The following is a 12,652-nucleotide window of genomic DNA, read 5'->3' as shown; positions in this document are numbered from 1 at the left end:
CTCTCACTCCCTCCACATCATCTCTCTCTCTCTCTGCTTCTCTCTCACTCCCTCCACATCATCTCTCTCTCTCTGCTTCTCCCTCTCTCTCTCTGTTTCTCTCTCACTCCCTCCACATCATCTCTCTCTCTCTGTTTCTCTCTCACTCCCTCCACATCATCTCTCTCTCTCTGTTTCTCTCTCACTCCCTCCACATCATCTCTCTCTCTGCTTCTCCCCCTCTCTCTCTGTTTCTCTCTCACTCCCTCCACATCATCTCTCTCTCTTCTGATTCTCTCTCACTCCCTCCACATCATCTCTCTCTCTCTGCTTCTCCCTCTCTCTCTCTGTTTCTCTCTCACTCCCTCCACATCATCTCTCTCTCTCTGCTTCTCCCCCTCTCTCTCTGCTTCTCTCTCACTCCCTCCACATCATCTCTCTCTCTCTGCTTCTCCCTCTCTCTCTCTGTTTCTCTCTCACTCCCTCCACATCATCTCTCTCTCTCTGTTTCTCTCTCACTCCCTCCACATCATCTCTCTCTCTCTGCTTCTCCCCCTCTCTCTCTGATTCTCTCTCACTCCCTCCACATCATCTCTCTCTCTCTGTTTCTCTCTCACTCCCTCCACATCATCTCTCTCTCTCTGCTTCTCCCTCTCTCTCTCTGCTTCTCTCTCACTCCCTCCACATCATCTCTTTCTCTGCTTCTCCCTCTCTCTCTCTGCTTCTCTCTCACTCCCTCCACATCATCTCTCTCTCTCTGATTCTCTCTCACTCCCTCCACATCATCTCTCTCTCTCTGCTTCTCCCTCTCTCTCTCTGATTCTCTCTCACTCCCTCCACATCATCTCTCTCTGCTTCTCCCTCTCTCTCTCTGTTTCTCTCTCACTCCCTCCACATCATCTCTCTCTCTCTGCTTCTCCCTCTCTCTCTCTGATTCTCTCTCACTCCCTCCACATCATCTCTCTCTCTCCCTGCTTCTCCCTCTCTCTCTCTGTTTCTCTCTCACTCCCTCCACATCATCTCTCTCTCTCTGCTTCTCCCTCTCTCTCCTGTTTCTCTCTCACTCCCTCCACATCATCTCTCTCTCTCTCTGCTTCTCTCTCCACTCCCTCCACATCATCTCTCTCTCTCTGCTTCTCCCTCTCTCTCTCTGTTTCTCTCTCACTCCCTCCACATCATCTCTCTCTCTCTGTTTCTCTCTCACTCCTCCACATCATCTCTCCTCTCTGTTTTCTCTCTCACTCCCTCCACATCATCTCTCTCTCTGCTTCTCCCCCTCTCTCTCTGTTTCTCTCTCACTCCCCTCCACATCATCTCTCTCTCTCTCTGATTCTCTCTCACTCCCTCCACATCATCTCTCTCTCTCTGCTTCTCCCTCTCTCTCTCTGTTTCTCTCTAACTCCCTCCACATCATCTCTCTCTCTCTGTTTCTCTCTCACTCCCCTCCACATCATCTCTCTCTCTCTGCTTCTCCCCCTCTCTCTCTGCTTCTCTCTCACTCCCTCCACATCATCTCTCTCTCTCTGTTTCTCTCTCACTCCCTCCACATCATCTCTCTCTCTCTGCTTCTCCCTCTCTCTCTGCTTCTCTCTCACTCCCTCCACATCATCTCTCTCTCTGCTTCTCCCTCTCTCTCTCTGCTTCTCTCTCACTCCCTCCACATCATCTCTCTCTCTCTGTTTCTTCTCTCACTCCCTCCACATCATCTCTCTCTCTCTGCTTCTCCCTCTCTCTCTCTGTTTCTCTCTCACTCCTCCACATCATCTCTCTCTCTCTGTTTCTCTCTCCACTCCCTCCACATCATCTCTCTCTCTCTGTTCTCTCTCACTCCCTCCACATCATCTCTCTCTCTGCTTCTCCCCCTCTCTCTCTGTTTCTCTCTCACTCCCTCCACATCATCTCTCTCTCTCTCTGATTCTCTCTCACTCCCTCCACATCATCTCTCTCTCTCTGCTTCTCCCTCTCTCTCTCTGTTTCTCTCTAACTCCCCTCCACATCATCTCTCTCTCTCTGTTTCTCTCTCACTCCCTCCACATCATCTCTCTCTCTCTGCTTCTCCCCCTCTCTCTCTGCTTCTCTCTCACTCCCTCCACATCATCTCTCTCTCTCTGTTTCTCTCTCACTCCCTCCACATCATCTCTCTCTCTCTGCCTTCTCCCTCTCTCTCTGCTTCTCTCTCCACTCCCTCCACATCATCTCTCTCTCTGCTTCTCCTCTCTCTCTCTGCTTCTCTCCTCACTCCCTCCACATCATCTCTCTCTCTCTGTTTCTCTCTCACTCCCTCCACATCATATCTCCTCTCTGCTTCTCCCCCCTCTCTCTCTGTTTCTCTCTCACTCCCTCCACATCATCTCTCTCTCTCTCTGATTCTCTCTCACTCCCTCCACATCATCTCTCTCTCTCTGCTTCTCCCTCTCTCTCTCTGTTTCTCTCTCACTCCCTCCACATCATCTCTCTCTCTCTGTTTCTCTCTTCACTCCCTCCACATCATCTCCTCTCTCTTGCTTCTCCCCCTCTCTCTCTGCTTTCTCTCTCACTCCCTCCACATCATCTCTCTCTCTCTGTTTCTCTCTCACTCCCTCCACATCAATCTCCTCTCTCTGCTTCCCCCTCTCTCTCTCTGCTTCTCTCTCACTCCCTCCACATCATCTCTCTCTCTGCTTCTCCCTCTCTCTCTCTGCTTCTCTCTCACTCCCTCCACATCATCTCTCTCTCTCTGATTCTCTCTCACTCCCCTCCACATCATCTCTCTCTCTCTGCTTCTCCCCCTCTCTCTCTGATTCTCTCTCACTCCCTCCACCCCCCCCCCCCCCCTCTCTCTCTCTCTCTCTCTCTCTCTCTCACTCCTTCCACATCCTCCCTCTCTCTCACTCCCTCCACATCATCTCTCTCTCTGCTTCTTCCCCTCTCTCTGATTCTCTCTCACTCCCTCCACATCATCTCTCTCTCTGCTTCTCCCTCTCTCTCTCTGTTTCTCTCTCACTCCCTCCACATCATCTCTCTCTCTCTCTGCTTCTCCCTCTCTCTCTCTGTTCTCTCTCACTCCCTCCACATCATCTCTCTCTCTCTGCTTCTCCCTCTCTCTCTCTGTTTCTCTCTCACTCCCTCCACATCATCTCTCTCTCTCTGCTTCTCCCTCTCTCTCTCTGTTTCTCTCTCACTCCCTCCACATCATCTCTCTCTCTCTCTGCTTCTCTCTCACTCCCTCCACATCATCTCTCTCTCTCTGCTTCTCCCTCTCTCTCTCTGTTTCTCTCTCACTCCCTCCACATCATCTCTCTCTCTCTGTTTCTCTCTCACTCCCTCCACATCATCTCTCTCTCTCTGTTTCTCTCTCACTCCCTCCACATCATCTCTCTCTCTGCTTCTCCCCTCTCTCTCTGTTTCTCTCTCACTCCCTCCACATCATCTCTCTCTCTCTCTGATTCTCTCTCACTCCCTCCACATCATCTCTCTCTCTCTGCTTCTCCCTCTCTCTCTCTGTTTCTCTCTCACTCCCTCCACATCATCTCTCTCTCTCTGTTTCTCTTCACTCCCCTCCACATCATCTCTCTCTCTCTGCTTCTCCCCCTCTCTCTCTGCTTCTCTCTCACTCCCTCCACATCATCTCTCTCTCTCTGCTTCTCCCTCTCTCTCTCTGTTTCTCTCTCACTCCCTCCACATCATCTCTCTCTCTCTGTTTCTCTCTCACTCCCTCCACATCATCTCTCTCTCTCTGCTTCTCCCCCTCTCTCTCTGATTCTCTCTCACTCCCTCCACATCATCTCTCTCTCTCTGTTTCTCTCTCACTCCCTCCACATCATCTCTCTCTCTCTGCTTCTCCCTCTCTCTCTCTGCTTCTCTCTCACTCCCTCCACATCATCTCTTTCTCTGCTTCTCCCTCTCTCTCTCTGCTTCTCTCTCACTCCCTCCACATCATCTCTTCTCTCTCTGATTCTCTCTCACTCCCTCCACATCATCTCTCTCTCTCTGCTTCTCCCTCTCTCTCTCTGATTCTCTCTCACTCCCTCCACATCATCTCTCTCTCTGCTTCTCCCTCTCTCTCTCTGTTTCTCTCTCACCCCCTCCACATCATCTCTCTCTCTCTGCTTCTCCCTCTCTCTCTCTGATTCTCTCTCACTCCCTCCACATCATCTCTCTCTCTCCCTGCTTCTCCCTCTCTCTCTCTGTTTCTCTCTCACTCCCTCCACATCATCTCTCTCTCTCTGCTTCTCCCTCTCTCTCTCTGTTTCTCTCTCACTCCCTCCACATCATCTCTCTCTCTCTCTGCTTCTCTCTCACTCCCTCCACATCATCTCTCCTCTCTTGCTTCTCCCTCTCTCTCTCTGTTTCTCTCTCACTCCCTCCACATCATCTCTCTCTCTCTGTTTCTCTCTCACTCCCTCCACATCATCTCTCTCTCTCTGTTTCTCTCTCACTCCCTCCACATCATCTCTCTCTCTGCTTCTCCCCCTCTCTCTCTGTTTCTCTCTCACTCCCTCCACATCATCTCTCTCTCTCTCTGATTCTCTCTCACTCCCTCCACATCATCTCTCTCTCTCTGCTTCTCCCTCTCTCTCTCTGTTTCTCTCTCACTCCCTCCACATCATCTCTCTCTCTCTGTTTCTCTCTCACTCCCTCCACATCATCTCTCTCTCTCTGCTTCTCCCCCTCTCTCTCTGCTTCTCTCTCACTCCCTCCACATCAATCTCTCTCTCTCTGTTTCTCTCTCACTCCCTCCACATCATCTCTCTCTCTCTGCTTCTCCCTCTCTCTCTGCTTCTCTCTCACTCCCTCCACATCATCTCTCTCTGCTTCTTCCCTCTCTCTCTCTGCTTCTCTCTCACTCCCTCCCTCCACATCATCTCTCTCTCTCTGTTTCTCTCTCACTCCCTCCACATCATATCTCTCTCTGCTTCTCCCCCTCTTCTCTCTGTTTCTCTCTCACTCCCTCCACATCTCTCTCTCTCTCTCTGATTCTCTCTCACTCCCTCCACATCATCTCTCTCTCTCTGCTTCTCCCTCTCTCTCTCTGTTTCTCTCTCACTCCCTCCACATCATCTCTCTCTCTCTGTTTCTTCTCTCACTCCCTCCACATCATCTCTCTCTCTCTGCTTCTCCCCCTCTCTCTCTGCTTCTCTCTCACTCCCTCCACATCATCTCTCTCTCTCTGTTTCTCTCTCACTCCCTCCACATCATCTCTCTCTCTCTGCTTCCCCCTCTCTCTCTCTGCTTGTCTCTCTCACTCCTCCACATCATCTCTCTCTCTGCTTCTCCCTCTCTCTCTCTGCTTCTCTCTCACTCCCTCCACATCATCTCTCTCTCTCTGAATCTCTCTCACTCCCTCCACATCATCTCTCTCTCTCTGCTTCTCCCCCTCTCTCTCTGATTCTCTCTCACTCCCTCCACCCCCCCCCCCTCTCTCTCTCTCTCTCTCTCTCTCTCTCTCACTCCTTCCACATCCTCCCTCTCTCTCACTCCCTCCACATCATCTCTCTCTCTGCTTCTTCCCCTCTCTCTGATTCTCTCTCACTCCCTCCACATCATCTCTCTCTCTGCTTTCTCCCTCTCTCTCTCTGTTTCTCTCTCACTCCCCTCCACATCATCTCTCTCTCTCTGCTTCTCCCTCTCTCTCTCTGTCTCTCTCACTCCCTCCACATCATCTCTCTCTCTTCTGCTTCTCCTCTCCTCTCTCTCTCTGTTTCTCTCTCATCCCTCCACATCATCTCTCTCTCTCTGCTTCTCCCTCTCTCTCTCTGTTTCTCTCTCACTCCCTCCACATTCATCTCTCTCTCTCTCTGCCTTCTCTCTCACTTCCCTCCACATCATCTCTCTCTCTCTGCTTCTCCCTCTCTCTCTCTGTTTCTCTCTCACTCCCTCCACATCATCTCTCTCTCTCTGTTCTCTCTCACTCCTCCACATCATCTCTCTCTCTCTGTTTCTCTCTCACTCCTCCACATTCATCTCTCTCTCTGCTTCTCCCCCTCTCTCTCTGTTTCTCTCGCACTCCCTCCACATCAATCTCCTCTCTCTCTCTGATTCTCTTCTCACTCCCTCCACATCATCTCTCTCTCTCTTGCTTCTCCCTCTCTCTCTCTGTTTCTCTCTCACTCCCTCCACATCATCTCTCTCTCTCTGTTTCTCTCTCACTCCCTCCACATCATCTCTCTCTCTCTGCTTCTCCCCTCTCTCTCTGCTTCTCTCTCACTCCCTCCACATCATCTCTCTCTCTCTGCTTCTCCTCTCTCTTCTCTGTTTCTCTCTCACTCCCTCCACATCTCTCTCTCTCTCTGTTTCTCTCTCACTCCCTCCACATCATCTCTCTCTCTCTGCTTCTCCCCCTCTCTCTCTGATTCTCTCTCACTCCCTCCACATCATCTCTCTCTCTCTGTTTCTCTCTCACTCCCTCCACATCATCTCTCTCTCTCTGCTTCTCCCCTCTCTCTCTGCTTCTCTCTCACTCCCTCCACATCATCTCTTTCTCTGCTTCTCCCTCTCTCTCTCTGCTTCTCTCTCACTCCCTCCACATCATCTCTCTCTCTCTGATTCTCTCTCACTCCCTCCACATCATCTCTCTCTCTCTGCTTCTCCCTCTCTCTCTCTGATTCTCTCACTCCTCCACATCATCTCTCTCTCTGCTTCTCCCTCTCTCTCTCTGTTTCTCTCTCACCCCTCCACATCATCTCTCTCTCTCTGCTTCTCCCTCTCTCTCTCTGATTCTCTCTCACTCCCTCCACATCATCTCTCTCTCTCCCTGCTTCTCCCTCTCTCTCTCTGTTTCTCTCTCACTCCCTCCACATCATCTCTCTCTCTCTGCTTCTCCCTCTCTCTCTCTGTTTCTCTCTCACTCCCTCCACATCATCTCTCTCTCTCTCTGCTTTCTCTCACTCCCTCCACATCATCTCTCTCTCTCTGCTTCTCCCTCTCTCTCTCTGTTTCTCTCTCACTCCCTCCACATCATCTCTCTCTCTCTGTTTCTCTCTCACTCCCTCCACATCATCTCTCTCTCTCTGTTCTCTCTCACTCCCTCCACATCATCTCTCTCTCTGCTTCTCCCCCTCTCTCTCCTTTTCTCTCTCACTCCCTCCACATTCATCTCTCTCTCTCTCTGATTCTCTCTCACTCCCTCCACATCATCTCTCTTCTCTGTTCTCCCTCTCTCTCTCTGTTTCTCTCTTCACTCCCTCCACATCATCTCTCTCTCTCTGTTTCTCTCTCACTCCCTCCACATCATCTCTCTCTCTCTGCTTCTCCCCCTCTCTCTCTGCTTCTCTCTCACTCCCTCCACATCATCTCTCTCTCTCTGTTTCTCTCTCACTCCCTCCACATCATCTCTCTCTCTCTGCTTCTCCCTCTCTCTCTGCTTCTCTCTCACTCCCTCCACATCATCTCTCTCTCTGCTTCTCCCTCTCTCTCTCTGCTTCTCTCTCACTCCCTCCACATCATCTCTCTCTCTCTGTTTCTCTCTCACTCCCTCCACATCATATCTCTCTCTGCTTCTCCCCCTCTCTCTCTGTTTCTCTCTCACTCCCTCCACATCATCTCTCTCTCTCTCTGATTCTCTCTCACTCCCTCCACATCATCTCTCTCTCTCTGCTTCTCCCTCTCTCTCTCTGTTTCTCTCTCACTCCCTCCACATCATCTCTCTCTCTCTGTTTCTCTCTCACTCCCTCCACATCATCTCTCTCTCTCTGCTTCTCCCCCTCTCTCTCTGATTCTCTCTCACTCCCTCCACATCATCTCTCTCTCTCTGTTTCTCATCATCACTCCCTCCAATTCATCTCTCTCTCTTCTGCTTCCCCCTCCTCTCCCTCTGCTTCTCATTCTTCACTCCCTGCCCACATCATCTCTACTCTCTGCATTCTCCCTCTCTCTCTCTGCTTCTCTCTCACTCCCCTCACATCAATCTTCTCTCTCTCTGCTTCCTCTTCACTCCCCTCCACCATCATCTCTCCTCTCATCTGCCTTCTCCCCCTCCCTCCTCCTCTCTGAGATTCTCCTCTCACCCCTCCACCCCCCCCACTCCCCCCCCTCTCTCTCTCTCAAACCCCGCCCTCTCTCTCTCATACTCTCCTCTCTTCTCATCCTCCCTTCCACAATCCTCCCATCTCTCCTCACTTCCCTCCACTAATCCTCTCTCTCTGCTTCTTCCACTCTCTCTGATTCTCTCACTCCCTCCACATATCTCTCATCTCTCTGCTCTCCCTCTCTCATCTCTGTTTCTCTCTCACTACCTCCACATTCATCTCCATCTATCTGCTTCTCCCTCTCTCTCTCTCTGTTCTCTCTCACTCCCTCCACATCATCTCTCTCTCTCTGCTTCTCCCTCTCTCTCTCTGTTTCTCTCTCACTCCCTCCACATCATCTCTCTCTCCTCTGCTTTCTCTCTCACTCCCTCCACATCATCTCTCTCTCTCTGCTTCTCCCTCTCTCTCTCTGTTTCTCTCTCACTCCCCCACATCATCTCTCTCTCTCTCTGTTTCTCTCTCACTCCCTCCACATCATCTCTCTCTCTCTGCTTCTCCCCCTCTCTCTCTGCTTCTCTCTCACTCCCTCCACATCCATCTCTCTCTCTCTGTTTTCTCTCTCACTCCCTCCACATCATCTCTCTCTCTCTGCTTCTCCCTCTCTCTCTCTGCTTCTCTCTCACTCCCTCCACATCATCTCTTTCTTCTGCTTCTCCCTCTCTCTCTCTGCTTCTCTCTCACTCCCTCCACATCATCTCTCTCTCTCTGAATCTCTCTCACTCCCTCCACATCATCTCTCTCTCTCTGCTTCTCCCTCTCTCTCTCTGATTCTCTCTCACTCCCTCCACATCATCTCTTCTCTCTGCTTCTCCCTCTCTCTCTCTGCTTCTCTCTCACTCCCTCCACATCATCTCTCTCTCTCTGCTTCTCCCTCTCTCTCTCTGATTCTCTCTCACTCCCTCCACATCATCTCTCTCTCTCTCTTGCTTCTCCCTCTCTCTCTCTGTTTCTCTCTCACTCCCTCCACTCATCTCTCTCTCTCTGCTTCTCCCTCTCTCTCTCTGTTTCTCTCTCACTCCCTCCACATCATCTCTCTCTCTCTCTGCTTCTCTCTCACTCCCTCCACATCATCTCTCTCTCTCTGCTTCTCCCTCTCTCTCTCTGTTTCTCTCTCACTCCTCCACATCATCTCTCTCTCTCTGCTTCTCCCTCTCTCTCTCTGTTCTCTCTCACTCCCTCCACATCATCTCTCTCTCTCTGCTTCTCCCTCTCTCTCTCTGTTTCTCTCTCACTCCCTCCACATCATCTCTCTCTCTCTCTGCTTCTCTCTCACTCCCTCCACATCATCTCTCTCTCTCTGCTTCTCCCTCTCTCTCTCTGTTTCTCTCTCACTCCCTCCACATCATCTCTCTCTCTCTCTGTTTCTCTCTCACTCCCTCCACATCATCTCTCTCTCTGCTTCTCCCCCTCTCTCTCTGCTTCTCTCTCACTCCCTCCACATCATCTCTCTCTCTCTGTTTCTCTCTCACTCCCTCCACATCATCTCTCTCTCTCTGCTTCTCCCTCTCTCTCTCTGCTTCTCTCTCACTCCCTCCACATCATCTCTTTCTCTGCTTCTCCCTCTCTCTCTCTGCTTCTCTCTCACTCCCTCCACATCATCTCTCTCTCTCTGCTTCTCCCTCTCTCTCTCTGATTCTCTCTCACTCCCTCCACATCATCTCTCTCTCTCTCTGCTTCTCCCTCTCTCTCTCTGTTTCTCTCTCACTCCCTCCACATCATCTCTCTCTCTCTCTGCTTCTCCCGCTCTCTCTCTGTTCTCTCTCACTCCCTCCACATCATCTCTCTCTCTCTCTGCTTCTCTCTCACTCCCTCCACATCATCTCTCTCTCTCTGCTTCTCCCTCTCTCTCTCTGTTTCTCTCTCACTCCCTCCACATCATCTCTCTCTCTCTGTTTCTCTCTCACTCCCTCCACATCATCTCTCTCTCTGCTTCTCCCCCCTCTCTCTCTGTTTCTCTCTCACTCCCTCCACATCATCTCTCTCTCTCTGATTCTCTCTCACTCCCTCCACATCATCTCTCTCTCTCTGCTTCTCCCTCTCTCTCCTGTTTCTCTCTCACTCCCTCCACATCATCTCTCTCTCTCTGTTTCTCTCTCACTCCCTCCACATCATCTCTCTCTCTCTGCTTCTCCCCCTCTCTCTCTGCTTCTCTCTCACTCCCTCCACATCATCTCTCTCTCTCTGTTTCTCTCTCACTCCCTCCACATCATCTCTCTCTCTCTGCTTCTCCCTCTCTCTCTCTGCTTCTCTCTCACTCCCTCCACATCATCTCTCTCTCTGCTTCTCCCTCTCTCTTCTCTGCTTCTCTCTCACTCCCTCCACATCATCTCTCTCTCTCTGATTCTCTCTCACTCCCTCCACATCATCTCTCTCTCTCTGCTTCTCCCTCTCTCTCTCTGATTCTCTCTCACTCCCTCCACATCATCTCTCTCTCTGCTTCTCCCTCTCTCTCTCTGCTTCTCTCTCACTCCCTCCACATCATCTCTCTCTCTCTGCTTCTCCCTCTCTCTCTCTGATTCTCTCTCACTCCCTCCACATCATCTCTCTCTCTCTCTGCTTCTCCCTCTCTCTCTCTGTTTCTCTCTCACTCCCTCCACATCATCTCTCTCTCAATTCAATTCAAGGGGCTTTATTGGCATGGAATCATATGTTAACATTTCCAAAGCAAGTGAAGTAGATAATATACAAAAGTGAAATAAACTATAAAAATGAACAGTAAACATTACACATTACAGTGTCTAGTTTGAGAAACAGACGCCTCACAAGTCCTCAACTGGCAGCTTCATTAAATAGTACCCGACAAACACCCGTCTCAGCGTCAACTGTGAAGAGGAGACTCCGGGATTCTGGCCTAGGTAGAGTTGAAAAGAAAAAGCCATATCTCTGTCCAGTATATGTGTTATTTTGCCCATCTTAATCTTTTCTTTTATTCATTTTTTCAACTCTGCCTAGAAGGCCAGCATCCCAGAGTTGCCTCTTCACTGTTGAAGTTGAGACTGGTTGAAGTTGAGACTTTGCAGGTAATATTTAATGAAGCTGCCAGTTGAGTACTTGTGAGGCGTCTGTTTCTCAAACTAGACACTAATGTACTTGTCCTCTTGCTCATTTGTGCACCGGGGCCTCCCACTCCTCTTTCTATTCTGGTTATAGACAGTTTGCGCTGTTCTGTGAAGGGAGTAGTACACAGCATTGTACGAGATCTTCAGCTTCTTGGCAATTTCTAGCATTTCTCAGAACAAAAAATACTGATGAGTTTCAGAAGAAAGTCCTTTGTTTCTGGCCATTTTGAGCCTGTAATTCAAACCCACCAATGCTGATGCTCCAGATACTCAACTAGTTCTAAAGAAGGACAGTTTTATTGCTTCTATTTTTTTTAAAGTTTTTTGTTGTTGTTGTGAATTTTACCCCTTTTTCTCCCCAATTTCGTGGTATCCAATTGTTTAGTAGCTTCTTGTGTCTCATCGCTACAACTCCCGTACGGGCTCGGGAGAGACGAAGGTTGAAAGTCATGCGTCCTCCGATACACAACCCAACCAAGCCGCCCTGCTTCTCCAACCCGGAAGCCAACCGCACCAATGTGTCGGAGGAAACACCCTGCACCTGGCAACCTTGGTTAGTGTGCACTGCGCCCGGCCCACCACAGGAGTCGCTGGTGCGCGATGAGACAAGGATTTCCCTACCGGCCAAACCCTCCCTAACCCGGACGACGCTGGATTTTTTGCAAATAGTGTGGTCTACAGCTTATCATAAGATACTCTACTTCAGGCGAGCAAAATCAAGAGATTTTCTTAGATTTCGTGCACCAGCTGTTGTTTACAAATGTGCACAGACCACTCCCCCTCGTCTTACCGCAGTGTGCTGTTCTATCTAGCCAGTGCGGCATATATCACACTAACTGAATATCCATGTCATCATTTAGCCACGGTTCCATGAAACATAAGATATTACAGTTGTCGATGTCCCCTTGGTAGGATATTCGTGATCGTACCTCGTCTAATTTATTGTCCAATGATTGCATGTTGGCAAGTAATATTGACGGTAACGGCAGCTTTCCCACTCACCGTCTGCGGATCTTTACGAGGCACCCCGCTCTGTGTCCTCTGTAGCTGCGTCTCTTTCTCTTCCTAATGACGGGGATGTTGGCCTTGTCAGGTGTTCGAAGTACATCCTTTGTGTCCTGCTTTTTGAAGAAAAACTCTTTGTCTAATCCGAGGTGAGTGGTCGCTGTCCTGATATCCAGAAGCTCTATTTAGCTGTAAGATAAGGTGGCAGAAACATTATAACAATAGTCTTTTACAACATTAACCATGTCTACACTGTATTTCTGTATTTCTGTTATTTTAATAGACAACAAAATGTGCTTTTCTTTCAAAAACAGGGACATTTCTAAGTGACCCCAAACGTTTGAACGGTAGTGTAGGGGCTGCTGTAGGCCCTCCTTGGTTGGTGACAGAAGCACCAGATCATCAGCAAAGAGTAGACATTTGACTTCAGATTCTAGTAGATTCTAGGTGAGGCCGGGTGCTGCAGACTGTTCTAGTGTTCTCGCCAATTTGTTGATATATATGTTAAAGAGGGTGGGGCTTAAGCTGCATCCCTGTCTCACCCGACGTCCCAGTGGGAAGAAATGTTTCTTTGCCAGTTTTAACTGCACACTTCTTGTATGT

General features: G+C 50.0%; 1 protein-coding gene across 2 annotated transcripts in view; it reads left to right on the top strand.

Moving 5' to 3' along the window:
- LOC109907076 (adenylate cyclase type 6) overlaps nt 1-12,652 on the top strand; it is a 118,886-nt gene that overhangs the window by 82,202 nt on the left and 24,032 nt on the right. The window lies entirely within an intron of this gene.

This window comes from Oncorhynchus kisutch, linkage group LG17 (assembly GCF_002021735.2).
Source record: "Oncorhynchus kisutch isolate 150728-3 linkage group LG17, Okis_V2, whole genome shotgun sequence".
In the NCBI taxonomy this organism is placed as follows: Eukaryota; Metazoa; Chordata; class Actinopteri; order Salmoniformes; family Salmonidae; genus Oncorhynchus; species Oncorhynchus kisutch.
The sequence above is the reverse complement of the archived record's forward strand: the minus strand, read 5'-3'. Positions and strand labels throughout refer to the sequence as shown.